The sequence below is a fragment of the Phyllostomus discolor genome, chromosome 3, assembly GCF_004126475.2.
Source record: "Phyllostomus discolor isolate MPI-MPIP mPhyDis1 chromosome 3, mPhyDis1.pri.v3, whole genome shotgun sequence".
Taxonomy (NCBI): domain Eukaryota; kingdom Metazoa; phylum Chordata; class Mammalia; order Chiroptera; family Phyllostomidae; genus Phyllostomus; species Phyllostomus discolor.
Window position 1 is genome coordinate 140,601,778 of NC_040905.2, and position 21,447 is coordinate 140,623,224.

Here is a 21,447-nt window from a genome sequence, read left to right on the forward strand (position 1 = left end):
TTGTCCATTTATCCCCACACTTGGGTCTTTCAACAGGAATCCTGAATGTTTCCCCATCTCCTCTTGAAAAGAATAAACTTTTTGAATAATTGACTTGGAAACATAATCAGGGTCAATATGCTTTATGCTGTGGAGTCACTTAAGCATTTATTTACAAAGAAGTGGTTGAACATAGAATTTGAAAATGCAGGCAAATAAAATGACAGGCTGGCTCTTAGAAATAATGATGAAAAGGAACACTAACAGTTTTTGTTTAACTGTTTCAGTGTAAATATATTTTGGGAAGAGACTATACCTTTTTTGTGTTTTTAAAGTTTCTTGATTTCTTAATCTAAGGGAATAATTGTTAACCTACAATGATTATAATATCAACTCTGGAAACTTAACTGCATATGAAATTACAAAAGTGCATAATCTTCAAACTAGACAAAAATAATTTTGTATGGAGGTTGAAATTATTTTTGAAAGTGGTGGTGGGAAAATGGAGAAAACTGTATTTGAACATCAATAAAAAAAGTAAAAATAAAATTCTATTCCTTTAGTATCTACATCTCAGGGAAGTAGGTACTAAAGAAATACATAAAATATGAAAAAATGTTTTATCTCAAAGTTGTACATCATACCATTATTTAATATTATTATTTGGGGAAAAGGAAGTAGCCTAAGTGACCAACAGTTGCTTCATTAAATTTGATGCAGCTACTGTGTAGTCTATTATACAGCCATTACAAATCATGATTATGTAGACAAAGGAGCAGCAAAAAGCTTATAAAATAATTTTAGTGAAAAATATAGACTATAATATATACTATATTATATTCTGTGCATGTCTGTATGTTTGAAATAGTCAATGATTTAATTTTCAATGTAACTGTATATTAAGCTATATAAATATAGAACAGAAAAAAAGTGGCTTTATTTTTTTCCCAAAATGTGTTCAAGTCATAATTCCAAAAAAATTCCCTTATATATTTGTGTGCATGTGTATCATACTTCCAATAGTTAAGACATGTTTTAGTAATGCTACTCCTAATGCAAATTGCAATTGTATGTATGACCAATGCGGTGACTATATCATTAATGTGATTTGGAGAAATGTTAATGCAACATATTGCTGTTTGGAAGGCTGAAAATGTGAGAAATAAGTATATCATTTTTAAAAGGTCCATTGTTTTTAAAACATTATCTAATTAAATAGCCAGTTGCATTCCCTCTGTCCTTTCAACAGTGATAAAACCTATGCTTACAGACAGATTTTCATTAGTAGTAAATGCAAAAAAATTAACAATAAAACAACCTTTTACTAAGTTTTGGAAACAAGGACTAGAATCAGTATACTAGACTTTATAATAATTATCTTGTGCTTTTTGAAATAATAGTTATTTTGAAATAAATATTATCTTTTAGTAAACTTCATGATGTTGAGGTTGAGTCTTATGTTTTTTCCTGTAATATCACTGGCTGCCTATAGTATCTTCTATCAGGGAAGACATTTACTTGATTCTTTAAAAAGTATTTATTTTTTATTAATTATAAAAAGAAAGTCTAGCATACCTGAATTTAAATTTCAGTTTTATCACATTCAAACCATATAACTTTTTTTATGTTTGTATAGCAATATGTCTTTATTATTTTAGTTTTTTTATTGTTGTTCAAGTACAATTGTCTCTGTTTTCACTCCACCACACCCCCCTCCCCACTCATCCTCGCTTTCCACCCATCCCCACCTCCCATACTCAAACCCACCCACTTTGGCTTTATCCGTGTGTACTTCATACATGTTCCTTAATGCACCTCATTATCCCCTATTATCTCTCTCCCTCCTCCTCTCTAGTTACTGTCCATGTGTTCTTTATTTCAATGTCTCTGGTTATATTTTGCTTGCTTGTTTGTTTTGTTGATTAGGTTCCACTTATAAGTGAGGTTATATGGTATTTGTCTTTAACCACCTGGCTTATTTCACTTAGAAAAATGCTTTCCAGATCCATCCATGCCATCCTGAAGGGTAGGATCTTCTTCTTTCTGCTGGGTAGTATTCCATTGTGTAAAAGTATTCCAAACCACAAGTTTTTATCCAGTCATTTACTGATGGGCACTTAGGTTGCTTCCAGCACTTGGCTATTGTGAATTGTGCTGCTATGAACATTGGGGTGCATAGGTTCTTTTGAATTTGGTGTTTCAGGGTTCTTAGGATATAATCCCAGCAGTGTAATTTCTGGGTCAAAAGGCAGTTTCACTTTTACTTTTCTGAGAAAATTCCATGCTGTTTTCCATAGTGGCCTCCCCAGTCTGCATTTCCACCAACAGTGCACTACCATTTCCTTTTCTCCACAACCTCTCCAACACTTGTTGTTTGTTGATTTGCTTTTGATGCAAGGATAGTACAACATTCACAAATCAATAAACATAATACATCACATAAAATAAATGAAAGGCTAAAATCACATGATCATATCAATAGATGCGGAAAAAGCATTTGATAAGGTACAGCACCCATTTATGATAAACACACTCAGCAAAGTGGGAATAGAGGGAGCATTCTTCAACATAATAAAGGTAATATATAATAAGAAACCTTCAGACAGCATCATATTCAATGGGCAAAAACTAAAAACTTTCCCACTAAGATCAGGAACAAGATAAGGATGTCCACTTTAACCATGTAACTTTGAACTAATTCCTCCACCTAAACACTCAGCATATTAGTAGCTTATATTTAAATGACTCAATAATTAGTAATGCAGTACTTGGTCAGTCATAAGTGCCCCCAAATTATAACATTTATTATTAACATTAATTTTATTAATTTATTAATTGACATACTATCACATATATGAACTTATATAAATACACATACCCAAGCTAGTGTAGACCTAATAAATGGTAGCTAAAATTTTTAAGGTAAAAGATGGGAAATATAGAAAAATGTGAAAAAACAAGGTTGCCAAAAATCTTATTAGCCAGTGATGAAAAGCCAATATTTCATTTATTGGGCTGTGTGCTATTAAATTCAATGGAGACTGCACTAGGTATCTCAAGATATACACTTATTTTCAAAGCAAGTAAAATCGTTACTTATTCCAAATTATTGATAAATTACAAAATAAATAAAAGCAGAAATGTATAAGATTTTCTAACTACTTAGTGTTGATTTCGAAGAAATAATACTTTTTTGAAAGAGGAAAATATGCTTAAAAACCTTTTATTGGTAATAGTTATAATATACATATACTAGTCATATACACTTTACATTTGAGGAGCAATGTTATAAACCAAACCAAACCAAATGGGGGTGGGGGTGGGATGGGTGTGTGAGAGGGTGCAGGAAACAGCATAGTGGAGTTGCACATATCTTGGCAGAATGGTTTAGTTAGAAGAATAACATGCTGTTATGTAACCAATGGAGTCTTTATATGTTATTGTTTCATTGGAATAAAACCAAAGTATATGACCTGACTATAATACCGGTTCCTCAATTCTACAAGCTATGTCAAGTGCTATTTTCCATTTGGCCTCTATTTGTCAGAGCGACAGATAGGACACAAATGATTTAAAGGTCTCTAAATATTTGACCATGGCCTGTAGAAACTCAAAAAACTTCATTCACAAAAGTCCAAAATTAATTTTATGTGTATTATCATCTATTGCCCACTGAATGCCATACTAAGATTATTACAGTTGAGATATTTTCAAAAATAATTTAAACTAATATATACGGTTATGTTTTTTCCTTCCATAAGGGACTTTTTATTTGTCACCATTAAAAGTGTGAATTTGAAATGGATTCTTGGATGGGAACTCATATTCAACAACTAGTTCAACTTTAGCATCTGGCTCATCCCCAGTAGCATTTCCAGAACTGCTGCCTTCACCATAAATCTCCATGCCTTTTCACAATTCAAACTTGGGCTTCTTCAGCATTATGACTTTTTTTTAACAAAGACATTGTGGAGTAAATAAATAGGTTGGCAATCATTTTCTATGTATTTTCTAATGCTATCTGGAATAAATTTATCTGGAATAAATTGACCATTTCTTTCAAGTTATTTGTTTGCACCTCTAAGGTTATGATTTCCATTGTCTTCTTCCAGAGTTGGTGGACTTGTTAATGCTGACACAAGCATTCTTTCCGTATCTGACTGTGGCATTCTTTAGTAAAAGCAAACACAGGGTAGGCAAAGAGAATAACCATCAGTAGTTTTGTCATAAACATGAACTTCAATCACACTGCTATTTTTTGATCATGGAGCACATTTTGTCATGGGTAAGATACACGCCATGGAAATTAAGTAGTTTTTGCCCTGGACGTTCTCAGTAATTAGCTTGAATTTTCTAAATGTAATTTCATCATTCTTCAGATCAACTAGTCTTACATCAAAAATGTGACCCTTGAGACCATCAGACATGATTTTGTTTCCTAGATTTCTTTTGCATGGTGTTTTTCCAAAATTTCTTATATTGAACATAGCCGGTGCCTTCACATCACACCAGTACTCCTAAGAACATAGACTGACCACTTTCTTCTTGGCTCTCCTTTTGCCAAATTCCATAAGACACTGTTTCTTGGCAACCACCATGGCACTGCTCAGAGAGCCAAGGGGCACAGTCACAGTCTTCACTGTGCTTCGTGTTAAGAAAAATATAAAGAAAATATTGTTTTCCTAATAGAAATTATTTTAATATCTCAAAAGAACAGGTATACATGAAGGAGTTGGAAAACATGATTTTTATAGTAATCTATTTGCTGATTCTTTAAGTCCAAGATTCTCCTGTCTTCCTTTTGAGAAAAGAGTAAAAACAGGAAGAAAAATAACTAGAATATATTTACCATCTATTCTTAAAGCAGAAAATTTTAAGTGCTACTTATTAGTAGCTCAGACCTGATCCATATGCTTCCAACATTCCAGGAAAAGAGATAATAGACAATTAAATAAGTTTAAAATATTTTAGGGGACACTTTGGGGTGTCAGGAAAATCCTCTTTGAGAAAGTGACACTGAAACTGAGACAGAAGCATGAAAAGGATCAAAGTGAAGAATATTTCAGGTTTTGATTTTCGAAAAGCAAAGTCCTTAGATGCTGAAGACCATGGTTTATTAGTAGAAGAGAATGTGGAAGGCAATAAAAATCAGAGAAAACTGAGTAAGATGTTATTTCAGAGGTAAATTGTAGCTAGTTCATGTCACAGCTTCTATGGCATGATATGATGATTAGATAACTCCAAGTGCAATAGAAAGCCACTGAACGATGTTAAGCAAGGTAGTCAAATGATTTAGGCTATAAAAAATTATCCTTGCTAGAATGTGAGTGATGGATTATATAGAAGAGGTCATGAGCAGGATCACTTAGAATAGGTAGAGGAAGGCTTTTGCTGTAGTCTAGGTGGCACATGATGAACCAGTGAAATGAAGGAGCTGCATGGATTCTAGATGATTGGCTACATAATTATCATGGAAAAAGAAGTTATTAAGAAAGATTCTCACTTTTCTGGCTTTAACTACAAAGCCAGTTTGTCAATTCTCTATGAAGTGTTAAAGAAGACCTAGAAATTTGTATGGTAACAATCAGGAGTTCCAGTTTGGATAGTTTGAAAGGTGGTAGATACTTTAGAGACTGGGAGATGGGCTTTGGGAAAGATTCAAACTGTACTCTATTGAATAGGAGCAGTGGATGTTGACTAATTTACTTAAACTGTGCCTCAGCTTTCTCATCTTTAAAAATAATGAGGTTAATAAAACCTATCTTACAGTGTTGATATAAATATTAATTTAGGTAATTTCATAAAATGATAAGAACAGTTTCTGATACACTGTGAGCAACAAAATAATTATCACTATTATTTGTCACAGAAATAGCAATGTCAAGTAGATAGTGGGGTATATAAGTTTGAGGTTTGAATGGAAGTGATCGACATTAACATTGTTTTAGCAATGCACTAGTGTCACGTGCACATGTGTATAACTTAAATTTACACAATGCTTTATGTGAACCAGATTTCAACTAAAAAAAAAAAAAGCATTTCACTTCATTACACACATTCTCAGTTAATGAAACCTGTGCTGGAATTGCCTTTACTGTTTTTAAACTTAACTTTTCTCTCTCCTTTACCTTTCTCTCCTGTCATGCATTGCAGAGGAGGGTTGAGATTGAGTTGGGAAGTAGTATTAGAAGGAATAGAGTCACCATGACAATGGAAAAATTAATATTCTAATATAAAAAGTATGTTTCATTCCCCTTTCTACATTATAATTACTCCACCAGTAGATTCAAGCTGTTAATCACTTGTGTTTAAATTTTCCGGCATAAAAAGATTGTAATTATTTTTGATAAAAGACTTCCAGATTCATTTTATTGTTACATACTTAGAACACAAGGAATAATCTGTGAATTGCATGTTGATTTTATTGTCAAAGTTTAACCTTTGAAATGGCAGGTTTATTGACACAGCAAAAATATTTTCTCTCTCAGGTCTCTTCTTCTCTGCAAAGAACATAACAATATACTATTTGTCTTCTGGATTTGGAGGTTGAAAATCTTTAAATATAAAATTTGAGCATGAGTTTCATTTATTTATTTATTTGATAAAAAAGAAGTGATTTAGTAAATGCCTGGGTGATAGATACTGTGTCATTTCTGGGATTTCCAAGATAAACATGACAATGTACTTGCTCTCAAGAGGCAAACCTCCGAAAATGTAAAGTTGGTTGATCTTTATTGCTTCTTTAAGAACTTTATAAAACAGGTGCTATGTAAATTTGAATTATTATTGTTGCTTTTAGATTCCTCTGGAAGCAAGTATCATTTTTCTTTGTATATTTCTTTTTTTTTTTAGCAGTCTTGAAATAGGGTCATGCAAAGAGGTGCAGAGCAAAACACTGAAAGCAGCCACCATCAGCATGAGGACTCCGGCAAGTCTAACTGGTAAGTGGAAAAAGTGGTCCATAGGTATCTTTTTTTCTATACCATTCAATCTGTTGATATGTTTCTTATGCAACAAGTTCTCAGAATTAACAAACAAAAAGAAGAGTGTTTCTAAAAGGAGAGTGCCTATGAAATTCATTGTCATTTCTTAGATCTTATGGAGGTGGTATTCTGTGGGAAAAGCCACCAATTCTGTCATAGACAGACATGGATTTAAAGTACTATTTGACCTTGTGGAAGATGCTTAATTCTTTGCGTCTTAGTTTCTTTACTTTAAAATGGAGATTATAATAATTATCTTAATAGGTTTTGTGTGTAAGTAATCAAGTACTTTCTTTAGCATAGAAAAAGAGCTTAAATACATTAATCTAATATTTACTGAATACTTTCCATGTGCGAAATTTTAAATGCTAAATATTTTAATGCATTATTTTATTGAGTACAACTCTTAGACGGAAGCTATTTTTACTCTCATTTGACAGATGAAGAAACTGTGCTATTGACAGATTATTTGACTTGCCTTTAAATCACACACTGCTTCCTGAAACAGTTGTTTAAGTGCAGTTCTACCTAATGCCAGGGTTTCTGTTCTTATATTTATTCATAAAGTTAACAAACTTTTTCTGGATATCTAAATATGGCCATCTTTTTTCTAGCTGAGTTGCCATGCCATTTCCCAAATATTTATCACTTAGAATATAACTATATATTTATATGAGGTATTATAGTTTAAAAATAATTCATAAATGAGTAATTTTGCTCAGTATTCTCATTCTCTGTGTGGAAGACAAGGTAGGGGGAATTACTTATGTTTTTACAAATGGAGAAATTGAGGTCCCGGAGGTTAATTGGATCACTGGATATCTTGTAGCTCAGTGCTTCTCGGACTCTGTGGTTAAGCATCAGTGTATTTTTAAACCATTGCTCACAGGGTGTTTTTGTAAAGTTACTAAAACCCAATTATTAGAGAAATAAAATAATTAAAAACCAAGTAGACACTCCTCATTTCTATTTTTATTTTATAGACACAAAATTACTCTAAATGGGTGTAAAAGTTTCAAGTGCTTTTTCTCAATTTCCATGCTCCTCGCAGTCAGCATTTGCCGAGGGACACTAGCCTGTGGGACTGGCAGTAAACTGTATAGCCCTGATAAAGCTAATTACAGGTTGGGGAAAAACAATAAAATCATTAATAAATAATAACACAATAATAAACTTTGTGTTTCACATACTCACAATTGTAAACCTACTTTTGCCCACCATGTAAGATGACAATTTCATACTGAATCCCAGACTTTCTATCAGCAGTCCAGACCTTTTCCAATTACTCCATACCACTTCAGCATAGAGCCAGAGATCTTTCTTATTGTCTAAATGACAAGAAGATCGAATTCTAAGTTGTTCAGCTGAAACAGGCACAAGAAAACTGACAATGACAAACATTTTAAGAGAATTATATGAAACTACTGACATGAAAAATGTGAAAAAAACTGGAAGGCTTATAGAAATGACTTATTTTAAATTTATGTGTAAGAAATCAATATTAAATGTTTTGGTATGTGATGTATTATTGAAAGACTTATTGAGATATGCTTTTTTTTCTTTTCTCTTTTTATTTTGTTTATTTTTTAAAAAAAGAGAAGTTAGGTTATATTTAGGAGACTTGTTGGCTTCCCAAAACAGAAAATGGGCCTCACATTATTCCAAGCAATAAATGTAGATTTTGGCCAGCTATGGCATGAAAATAAACTTACCTCCTCACCTCACTGAAGGGATCTTAAAATAATGTTCCTTATTCATTTCAAAAAGTACCAGAGAAAATTGCAGCACTTCTAGTGCAAAGTAAAATGCACATTTAGTCAGCAATGAAAATTTACTTTGTAAGACAATTATGTGGCTTTCTAAGCCCTACTAATGAAATGGGTCCAAATATTTAAAAGTATTTAATAGCTACTTTGCCATTTGTATCAAAGGAATATTGCACAAAGGTTCAGAAATAACTTTTGGTTGTGAGTATATATTACAGGATTCATTTTTTCTCTAAATGATGATGATGATATTTATTTAATATAGTATAAAATATGAAAAATAGTTTTTGTTTTTGTCATTTTAAAGTTCTACTCTATTAGTGCTTAATGTGGTTTAAAGTGACTATAAAGGCATAAAGATGAAAATGCATGACATTCAAAAGTAAGACGTTCAGCCAATCTATTTTCAATTTCCAAAGAGATGTCACATTACTAAGTGGAAATTCACAATCTGAAGTAGGCAAACCCATGACCTTAAGTAATATAGTCTGTGTTCCTAACTTACTTTATGCCCCTTGACTCACAGATCCAAGATCTGAATCACTCAGAAATTAGGCAGTCATACCTGGGCATCCCTCTTTAGTCAGTGCCTTCATATCTATATTCATTTGAGGATTAGCTTTTCTTCCTCAGAAAATAACAGAAAGGAAGGACTTAAAGAAATGCATTGCCTCCACATAGAGAGATAGTCCCAATAGTCCCAACAATCATAGTATGTATGGTGATCATGGAAATGGTTCTCTCTCTCTCTCTTTCTGTCTCTCTCTCTCTCAAACACCACCTCTGTGTGTGTGTGTAACAATACCCTATCAGATCAGGATGCGAGGATCACACACTAAGGAGAAAAGATAGTCCATTAACAGTATAGCAGACGTGCTGTATCTGAATGCCTTTTACTTATTGAAATTTGGGCCTGAGGCTTTTCACAATCCACTCTTCAACTGTGCCATTTAGATGATTTTTATAAACAAACAAACAAAACAAAAACCCAAATCAGGTTTTATTAGTATGACCAAAAGCTAAGGGTTAGTCTACTGACTTGTCTGCTGAAAAACATTACCCTTCAATAAATATTGTCATGTTTTCAGATAAGTAAGCAAACAATAGCAACAACACCATCAAAGCCAAACATGATTTGGATAATGATTATTTGACGTGGGAAATTAAGCCTCAGATGCAAAATATATATGAAGCAATGAGTTAATACAGAAACCAAAATAGTATATTAGAAAAAATTTCTTGTTATCTTTAGATATGCACTGATTGACTTAGAAATAAAAACTACCTGGCTGGCGTAGCTCAGTGGATTGAGCACGGGCTGGGAACCAAAGTGTCCCAGGTTCGATTCCCAGCCAGGGTACATTCTTGGGTTGCAGGCCATAACCCCCAGCAACAGCACATTAATGTTTCTCTCTCTCTTTCTCTCTCTCTCTCTCTCTCTTTCTCTTTCTCTCTCCCCTCCTTTCCCTCCCTAAAAAAATAAATAAATAAAATCTAAAAAAAAAAAAAAATTAAAAACTATAGGTGTGTCCAGCCTGCAGCCCACAGGACATATGTAGCCCAGGATGACTATGAATGCAGTACCAATACAAGATCATAAATTTACTTAAAACATTATGAGATTATTTTGTGGTTACATATTGCAATATATTTGATGTGTGGCCCAAGACAACTCTTCTTCTTCTAGTGTGGCACAGAGACGCCAAACGCTGAACACACCTGAGAAACACTGAAAAAGTTGAAATGCAAAAGACTGAAAGAAAACAGAAAATGTAACAGAATAATAAAATCTGCCTTTGAAGCCAACAAATAATATAATCAGATCTGTTGAAAACAAATTGAAGACATATTCCTAGCTTGAAGACCACATAGACAATCAATGAAATTAATGACAGAGAAAAAAATGACCTATGTGGAAAACTGAAATCAAACATGCGGATGATTGCTCATGATAAAAAGAGGAAAGAATATATAAAAGACAAGTACGAATCCAAGAATCACAGGAAAAACTCTCGCTCAGGAAAGAAATGGAAAGAGTTTTTACCACTCTAGAAGTTATTTGCTAAGATCTGAGATTTTTTTAATATTGCACAGGCAATTCCTACTCATTAAAAGTTAGGAAAATCTTGAGGTAAACTATTATAGACAAAATATTATTTTGGATCTAATGCTTTTTTAAAAATATACCTATGTTCCTAGACTATAGAAACTGGGTCTATTAAAGGTTTTCTTGTTTTCCTTAAACAATTTGTGTGATTTGTATTCACCTAGAAAAACTATTAATACTGAGTAGCTGTCCATGTATAAAATTACATAGAGAGAAAAGTCTTGAAATCAGTGCACTAGTGGACTAATTAAGTGATTTTTATTTTCTACTTTAATATCTTTTATGTTTTCTGACACATAAAATAATGATATATTATTGGTCAGTTAAAGGCTTTTACTGAAATATACTTCAGAACAATGCACAAATAATAAGGGAACAGCTCAATAAATTATCACAAGTCCACAGAACATGACCACAGAATATTTAGGAAATAAATATAACCAACATAATTGAAGATGCTATTTTTCTTTCCAAGTCATGAATCTCAATCTTTTTTAAGACTTTATTTATTTAATTTTAGAGAAAGGATAAAGAGAAGGAGAGAAACTTCAATGTGTGGTTGAAGTTTCTCACACACCCCCCTACTGAGGTCCTGACCCATAACCCAGGCATATGCCCTGATTGGTAATCAAACCAGTGATCCTTTGGTTCATAGGCTGGCACTCAATACACTGAGACACACAGGCCAGGGCCCTAATCTTCTTACCTTATGATAAATAATTTTCTGAATTCTTATACTATGCATTGCTTCAGTTTTTTATATGAGTGGAGTAATAGAGTTTGTACTTGTTTTTTCATGTGGCCTATTGTTCTCAATATTATTTATGTGAGATTTCTATGTATAGCAGTAATTTCATTTTTGGTGCTGTATACTATTCCATCATGGCTAGTTTGTGGATCTTACATTATTATACATGTCTTTTGGGGCATGGCTATGCACATTTCTATGGGATATACAATTATTTATATGTGGCTTATATGTTTATTTTAAGTAGATATTGCTAATTTCCCAAATTAGTACACTAATTTACATTCTCAGTAGCAGAATATAAGAATTCTAGTTGTTCCATATCTTTACCAATAATTGGTGATTATCAGGGATTTTTTATTTCAGTCATTCTGATGGGTGTGTTATAGTATCCCATTGTGGTTTTAATCAACATTTTCAAAATAACTGATAAGGGCAGTATTGTTACCCCTATCAACAGTTTCCTAGGTAACCCTCAAATTAAAAGTGAATGGAAATTGAGAAGTAGTATTTCAAAAAGGTGGTAGCTTTATTCACCTCCATTGAATAACATTAGGTCTAAAGGGACCTAAAGGTCTCTTTTACATAGGAGGGTAGAGCACATGCAGACATATGTCATTAAATGTGTGCAAGCCTGGCAATATCATTCAATATATCAATTTTGCTCAACTTTTACTTTCCAATTAGCTAATTAATATATTGCAATCTATTAATTTTGTCTTGTTTCATTGGGTATAAACCACTGTTCTCACAGCAGAATCACAGCTGAATGGTGAGGATTAGAGGTTTTTTCAGGGAAGTGATTGTGTACTCCATTTCTGTGTTGGGAAAACTAATTACTTGTCGGGCCATTGGAAACTACGGATGGTCATGAGCTATAGGCATGAAGACGATCCAGGAGAGCAGCATGGTTTTGACAGAGGACCTAGGGCTCTCACCCATGCAGCAAGTGTAAGAGCCCCATCAATTTCCTAGGCATTTCCTCTTATGGTTTATTTGTGTCCAGTACTATTAGTTTCCAAGCAGTGTGAGAGCTTGGCTGCTATGTTATTGAGACAATTTTGATGTGCATAATTTAATACCATGTTGTCAAGTGGCTTGATTATTTTTAATGAAACTATATTACCAGAAATTAGCTAGATCTAATTTGCAGTTGACAGAGGCGAAGAGTGTGGAATGGAGGAATATGATGAAAATGGTCAAAAGACAAAAATTTCCAGTTATATCATAAATAAGAACTGGGGAGACAATGTACATGATGATATAGTTAACACTGCTGCATGGTATATTTGAAAGCTGTTAGGAGAGAAGATCCTAAGTATTCTCACCACAAGGAAAAAAATGTCTTTTTTGGGGTCTATTTGAGATGATGGATGCTAACTAAACCTATTATGCTTATTACTTCACAATATAGGTAAGTTGAGTCATGCTGTTCACCTTAAGCTTATATGGGGCTGTATGTCAATTTCATCTCAGTAAAACTGGAAAAAAGAAAGTTAACCAAATACAAATGTGTTTTTATTGAGATAAGATATACAAATATAAAATGGTATATATACCATTGTAACCATTTTTAAGTGTACAGTTCTATAGTAGTAAGTACATTTGCATTATTTTGCAACTGTTATCAGCATCCAGCTCTGTAACTTTTCTATATACCAACTTCAGTCACAAATGAACACTCTTCTCCTTAACAGCTTCCTCCTCCCTTTGTAGCTAGGGTTTACTCATTAACTTAAATTTATAATTATTTTCATAAACATGTCTTTTAAATTTTGTAGAAAATAAAAAATGAAATTACAAATCAAAATTATAAAAATGCTGTTATTTATTTATATTTGTATATTTACTTCTACCAGAGAACTTTCTATTTTCACATGACTCTGAGTTACTATCTAACATCTTTTGATTTCAGTATAAAAAACTTCTTTTAACATTGCTTGTAGGGAAGATCTTGTGGTAATAAACTCTTATAGCATTGGTTTGTCTGGGAATATCTTACTTTTCCCCTCATTTGTAAGGAAAATTTTGTCACTTGTAGAATTTAGGTTGACCATTTTTTTTCTTTTCTTTTAGCACCTTAAATACATCATCCAGCTGCCTTCTGTCCTACTAGGTGACTGTTGAGAAATGCACTGATAGTCTAATGGAATCTGTTGTATGTGATGAGTTATTTTTCTCTTGCTGTTTTTAAAATTATCTGAATTTGTTTTTAAACAGTTTTATTATAATATTTCTCAGTGTGCATCTCTTTAAGCTAAACTTCTTGGCATTTGTTGAGCCACTTTCACTTATAGATATTTGTTATTTCCTCAAATTTGGGAAGTTTTCCACCATTATTTCTTCATCTACTCTCCTTCTCCCCTCTCTGTCTCCTTTCCTGTTGAAAGTTCCTTAATGAATAAACAGGGCCCTGCAGAAGTCATGCCAGCTTCAGTGTGGTTGGTAGGGTACATGAAGGTCTCCCACAAGAAGGACAGCAATTTGAACATTTCACCTAAAGTGTCATATGGTGTGCTTGAATGTGATATTGTTATGGTACAGAATTGCATGCTTATGGTTTTGTAATAAAATATTTTATAATAAAAAGGGGCATCATTGTGCCAGACCCTGTATTGATCTAGGCACACTTATGTGTGTCCTGCATTCCTTATGCTCTGTAAACTTATCTTTATTCTTTATCTTTTTGCTCCTCAGGCTCAGTAATTCAAACAACCCACCTTCCAGTTCACTAATTCTTTTTGCTTCCAATTCAAGGCTGTTTTTGAAACTTACTGGTGGATATTTCAATTTAGTTACTGTATTTTTCAGTTTCAACATTTCTATTTGGTTCTTTTTTATGATTTTCCACTTTTATTTTTATTCTGTTCAGATATCATTTTTCTGATTTTCTTGAGTTCTTTGTATAAATGCTCCTTTAACTCCTACAGCAAATTTAAGACAATTGCTTTAATGTCTTTTTTCATTTTAATTGTTGTACAGGTATAGTTTTCTGCCTTTTACTCTCGTCCTAGCTCACCCCTCCAGCCCTTTCCACCTCCCTCCCATTCCCATCCCGCCACCTTGTCTTACCTGGTAACTCTGATGCATGTGTTTCTTCAGGGACCATTTCTGGATTTATTTATTTATTTTTAATGTGCCATATTTCTGTCTTTAAATGCCTTGTGATCTTTGGTTGAAAACTGGGTATTTAAAAAAGGAGCCACTTCTCTCACTTTTTACAAACTGGCTGTTTCAGGGGAAGTCCATAACTAATAACACCAGTGTAGGCCTTTCAAATCATGTGTCCTGCCTGGGCATTTGTGTATATTTCTTCCCTCTCCACTATCCCATAAACACTGTAGATCTTTGATTTATTTTTAGAGCTCCCACAAAACTATCTTAGTCAATCTACAGTTGTTCTCTTAATATTTCTGTGGGGTAAAAGAGCCTGGAGCTTCGTAGTCCAATGACATGCTAATGTTACTTTTAGCTGTATTTAAAGTCTCAATTTCCTGAAGATTCTTACTCCAGCTTCTTCTCAGTGCCTTACATATTCTACCGTATCATTTGCCCATTATATCTTACCCCCAGGTGTCCATGGGTCTGCAGTGCCCCTACAGCTTTTACATGTCAGCCACTGCTGCATGTATATTTCAGTGTGTGAGCTAAACTGTTCTGCTGTCTCCCTGTTGGAGTTCAGGGCCAGGTCAGACAGAAACCATATCTTTGCCAGCACACAGACAGTTTGGAACATTACAAGTATGTTCTACTTGGCTCTTTCTGGTCTAAGAGAGGAAAGTAAAAATTGGGCCACTTCTTCCTGACTCTGCAGCAGTACACAAGGCAGGGAATGGTGCAAGACTGAGTAAAAACACCACAAGATTTGCTACCATTTTGAATGTGTCTCTTCTTTAATGGGCATTTGTTGGGTTTCTGTAGGTGACTGACTAGTCTCCAGAGTGGTTATAAAGTTATTTTGGTCAATATGTATTTCCCCACATTCCCTGTGGGGAATAATGACTTAGATCTTCCTAGTCCACAACCTTTTCCTAAAGTTTTCCACTGAATTTATTGGGGTTAGATTGATTAAAACATTATATAGGTTTCAAGTGTACAATTCTATAACACATCACCTGCACATTGCAGTGTGTTCAGTGCCCAAAGTCAAGTCTCCTCCTATCACAATTTATCCCCCATTGACCCTCTTTTGGATATTTTTCTAAAGTTTTGATGCAAATGCTTTCTGAATATAATATAACACTTTCATTTGAAAGGTAAAGATTAATTTGCTATATGATTTTACTTATATTATGTGATGGCAGTAAGTAAAGCTCTAGTGGACTAGCCAGTTTCTGTTCAGTAAAAATAATGTATAAACAATAATATAAAGTAAATATTTCATTGGCCAAAATTTCATCCTAGTTTTCTAGTTTCAATCCATTCTCTGTTATGACCTCACTTTTGACAGAGAGAGTGCACATCATGATGTGAAAGGAATTATGGTTTCTTTCGAGCACAGTTTCAGCGTTGACATAGAAGGATTCCAATGACTATAAGAGATGTTATAAAACTGTCATCATAGGGAAGATAAGAATTACTAAGGTCTTCATGTCAACACTGTTCATTCTGTATTGCTTACTACTCTATGACTGGGGAGGAAAGCACTGAGGTTATGAGTCAATTAAGTTAGAGTTATATTTGTTGGTAGATCAAATCTACCATTTTATCTCTGTATTTTGCCATCATAGTTAGTTTAGAATTATTCTTTTCTTTTCCTTATATGATTTTATTTATTTTCTTTTTTATATTATTTTTTCTATTATTGTTCAAGTACAGTTGTCCCCATTTCTACCTCATTACTCCCCCAAACCCTACCTATCCCTATCTCCCACATTCAGTCCTGCCTCATGTGTCCTTTATACATGATCCTTGATGTATAAGCAATAATTTTAGTAATTTTAAAGTATTTTTATTGATTATGCTATTACAGTTTTTCCAATCTATCCCCCCTCCACCCTGCCTCCCAACCCTCCAGCATCCCCCCCTCCTTAGTTCATGTTTATGGGTTGTACATATAAGTTATTTGAGTCCTCTGTTTCCTATACCATTTTTTATCTCTCCTTGTCTATTTAATGCCTACTAATTATGCTTCTTCTTCCCTGTGCCTTTTCCCTGATTTTCCCCCTCCCCATTGAATTCCCTCCATGTGATGTCTATTTCTCTGATTCTGTTACTGTTCTAGTTGTTTGCTTAGTTTTTGTTTTCATTATCTGTTGTCTTTCCTTTCTTTTAGGTTTATTTGTTGATAGTTGTGATTTTGTTGTCATTTTATTGTTCATATTTTTATCTTCTTTTTCTTAGATAAGTCCTTTTAACATTTCATATAATAATGGCTTGGTGATGATGAACTCCTTTAACTTGACCTTATCTGGGAAGCACTTTATCTGCCCTTCTATTCTAAATGAAAACTTTGCTGGGTGGATTAATCTTGGATGTAGGTCCTTGCCTTTCATGATTTCAAATACTTCTTTCCAGCCCCTTCTTGTCTGCAAGGTTTGGTTTTAGAAATCACCTGATAATCTAATGGGAACTCCTTTGTAGGTAATTGTCCACTTTCCTCTTGCTGCTTTTAGGATTTTCTCTTTTTCTTTAATCTTTCGTAACTTAGTTATGATGTACCTTGCTGTGTTCCTCTTTGGGTCCAACTTCTTTGGGACTGTCTGGACTTCCTGGACTTCCTGGAAGTCTACTTCCTTCACCAGATTGGGGAAATATTCCTTCATTATTTGTTCAAATGAGTTTTCAATTTCTTGCTGTTGTTCTTCTCCTCCTGACACCCCTATAATTTGTATATTGGAACGTTTCAGGTTGTTCCAGAGAATCCTCAGCCTCTCTTCATTTTTTTTTTTTTTTTGATTCTTGTTTCTTCATTCTGTTCTGGTTGGATGTTTATTTCTTCTTTTTGTTCCAGATTGTTGCTTTGAATCCTTTTTTCCCTCTTGTCACTGTTGGTTCCCTGGATATTTTGTTTTTATTCACTTTGGGTATCTTTCATTTGTTCTTTCTATTTTCAACCAAACTCAATCAGTTCTGTGAACATTCTGATTACCAGGGCTTTAAATTCTCCATCAGATAGGTTGGCAATTTCCTCATCACTTAGTTCTGAGATTTTGCTCTGTTCTTTCATTTGGGCTATATTTCTTTGTCTTGGCACAGTGATAGGTTGTAAGGGGGTGGGCCTTACGTGTTCACCCAGCCAGGGCAACCCTCCTTGCTGCCTATGGGGGAGGGGCCAGAAAGTGCTGCTCACCCACTCCTCTCTAGCACACTTTTCACATGTGAGACTGGGAGAAACTCCCACTGTGGCAACCCCAGTGGTAGCCCACAGTCAGTGAGTCTCAGTTTCTCCTTAAGTCATTCCTTCCCACATAGCCAGTGGAGCTCAGCACTCAGCCCTGCCCATCAGCCTCCCCACCACGGTTTTTCTGAGTCTACCCACATGGTCCACCGCCTTACTGGTCTAGTTGTTCTGGTTTATTTTTTCTTTAATTCCTTGGTGGTTGGAGCTTCATGAAGTTTGATTTTCAGGCTCTTTTGGTTGTTTATTGATTTTAGATTGGTTGTTGTCCTCCTTTTGGTTGTGTGAGGAAGTGAAGGGTTTCTACCTACACCTCTATCTTGGCCAGAATTCCTAATTTTAGTAATTTTAAATCAAGGTATAACATTGTTCTTATAGTTAAGCAGTATATGCGTGTGATATATAGATGTTTGGTAAATTTTTATTCATCAGATGTATGTTTAATGAAATACAGAAAACTTGGAATTTAAGTAACCAGTATAGTAAAGTCAATGTTCTACTAAAAATCTTAAGGTAGGAACCTATAATTAATTTTGCATAACCACATTTTTCACTTTAAAGAGCCAATGACAGTTTTAACCAAGAATTTCTAAATGACTTCATTTATTTGACAAAAGAGTGAAAACAACTGGAGGTAATATGGAGATTATAAGCTACTCATGTAAGGCATGTTCCTTTTTCCCAAGGTTATACCCCAGATATCATTGATAGATTTCTTCCACAAATGTGGCTTTTAAGGTAGGCACATTTATAATTAGCTTTAAATTAAGAAAGCTGTATGTTTAACATATGCTTCAGAAACAAAAATCACTGGACATAATCGTGAAATAAAGCTAATGAAAGCATCCATTAATGGGAATTACTAAAAGCAGAAGATTTGAATTTGCATTCCTCTAGATAACTATAACATAAAATTTATTTTACATCAATGCATGTTTATTCTTCAAGAAAACCTAAACATGGAAATGTCCTTAGGGTTACATTTTTTTTCTGATAAAAATAGAGAAGTAGTTATATTGTAGCATTGGAATAGAATTTATGCTAATCACACTAAAGCTTGGATTTGGTGGTATATAGGAATGTATTTTCTTATTTAATTACAAGGAAAATTATGTAAACATTGTATTATGAAATAGAAATTCATGTCATAAATTATTAGAATTGCAAGGTAAAATAAGCTTCTCTGGATAGAATGACACCTCCTTCCCAACCTTAAGTGTTAGGGAAACTTTTGGTCTTGATGAATTCTATAAAAAACCCAGATGAGATACTCCGTAGAAAACTAATAGCAGCATTGTTGATACTATATCACTGATGAATTCTCTCTTTATAGAGGCATAATGTTAAGTATATTAAGATAAAAATGAGCTCATTTCTTATACTTTAATAAATAAAAATAATAATATTTCTTATGACAAAAAGAAATGAATACAAGGTGCTTAAAATTTGTTAAGTGTCTCGACCACCGGCCGGCAGTGACTGTGGAATGCTGCGGATGGCTCGTCGAAACATGAGAAAAACATACACAGAGACAACCACATCCTGTGGGGAAATAGGAATGGAATGGCAACTCTCTGTAGTGGGGAGTGCCATGGCCACCCTCCCTAGGGGAGAGTGCCCCTAAGGGAGAGCGCCCCATTCTCCCCCTGCCCCAGCAGGCTTTTTCTTGGTTTCGTTTGCATAAGAATTCAGGTAAAGCTCATTACTCATTGCCAGGAAGTAAGGATCAGACAATAGATAACAAGGAAGTCTGAGGGCCTATTCTGAGTCAGGATCAGAGAGCTGTCAAACTTTAAGGAACAAACTTACTTCTTCCTTGGACCCTTATCATTCAACCGAGAGCATTCTAAACAAAGCAGGTTTCACAGGATTTTACATATTTTTTCTTAGGCCTGATCATGCAGGGAACCCACCCTTTCCAGCACAGAGATGCATCACCCTGTCATTGTTTCAAGCTTAGGTGGAGCAAGGGAACTAAGTCAACCAAGAGATAAGGGGATTTTCTCATAAACAATGAGGACTCAGGCTATGTCAAAGCCAAGGGGCAAGGGTCCATCACCCTCTTTTGCTGTGGCCCCCAAAGTACCTCCTTGGGGGCTTCCCACGTGATCATGCCTATCAGGTTGTTCCCCCCTTAGGGAATCTTACCCGTCATTGGCTAACCAACCAAGCATTGGGAGCCAGGCAGGGTGAAGTAAAAGGAGCAGAAGCAGTGCTCCTGCCAGGGAGATAAGCTTTTGTTTCCTTGCTGGCTTATGGTCCAAGGTCATTCCCTCAGCCTTAGCCTTGGCAGGGGTTACAGCTTCTGATACCAGGCAGGGCGGTTCCCAGCAGTTAAGTTCCACTATTTTTTTTTTCTCTCAAGTGTACTCAATTAAAACAGTTAACAGAGACTTAACCTAGCTTCATTAAATCACTACGTGTTTCTTTATTTTATTTTTATCACTGAATTATAAAACTGTGAAAACTAATCTTGGGTTCCTCTCCTTCACTTAAACTGTATGAAGAAAATGATTTTTCACACAACTACAGATACCCAAATGTTACAGAACAAACAAGGGGGGCCTGGGACGATATACTATTATTGAAAGAAGCCCCCAGGTCTGTTATGTCTGCCGCCAGAGGAAAGACATCTCTCAATGCCAGAGATTTGTGAAAAGGAAAGGAAATGTTTATTTAATGCTATGCAAACTTAAAGTAGTGACCTAATGTCTTCACCAAAATCCCAAAGTCCCTTAAAACACCCACAAACAGACACAGTCCTTCCTTCCTTCCCCCTTTGCCCAGTCCAGAGTATCATATCTCCTAAAGCTGTGGGGGTCCCCACTCTGGCAAAGGCACGTGGTCCTCTCTCCCCGGGCCATGGGAGTCCCCACTCTGCCAGAGCCGCGTGGTTCTCCCTCTCAGGTCTGCGGAAGTCTCCACTCTGTCAAGGCCGTGTGGTTCTCTCCCTCAGGGCTGCGCATGGTTCTCCTTCTCAATGGCTGCCGCCTCTGGGTTTAAATCCCCCGTGCAGTCTTCCTCTGCAGCCCCATTTCCAACTCCTCCCACACTCGGGTTCACATGCCAGAACTCATACCCTTCCAGCTTTACTGGATTGCCATCATGAGTCTGGGCAGGCGTGGCCCTGTGTCATGGAACCAACCTTCTTCGAGCTCCCACACAGGCGCTGTAGCTCGGGGGACCTGTCCCCCCAGTCACATCTTGGTGGGGGAGTTACTTCCATTCCCTGGGCTCTGAGCAGGGCCACAGCTATTTAACATATCTAAGCAACTAGCCAAAGGCTATAGATATGTTAAATGACCACACCAGTGGTTAGCTGCAAGGCTGTTGCTATGAGAAACAGCTTTCAAAGGCCCTGCTCCACATGTCCCTTCCCCCAGCCCACACCTGGGGAATGGGGGTGAAGACATCCTAAAATCTCCTAGACACCTTGAGTTCTGGACCCCATTTCAAATACCTATTTGGGGTCCCCCCTCTTGGCTGCACCCTGTAACACAAATACACAGTCAAATAAATAATTT

General features: G+C 35.2%; 1 protein-coding gene and 1 pseudogene across 3 annotated transcripts in view; one reads left to right on the forward strand and one right to left on the reverse strand.

Annotated features, from left to right (window-relative positions):
* The window catches only part of LINGO2 (leucine rich repeat and Ig domain containing 2), a 1,215,855-nt gene that overhangs the window by 718,628 nt on the left and 475,780 nt on the right, over positions 1 to 21,447 (forward strand). For all 3 annotated transcript variants that reach the window (XM_036021522.1, XM_028531934.2, XM_036021521.1), the window contains one exon: positions 6,835 to 6,920. The gene's annotated coding sequence lies outside the window, so the exon portion shown is untranslated. The remainder of the gene's footprint in view (positions 1 to 6,834; positions 6,921 to 21,447) is intronic.
* LOC118499383 lies at positions 3,748 to 4,710 on the reverse strand (annotated as a pseudogene).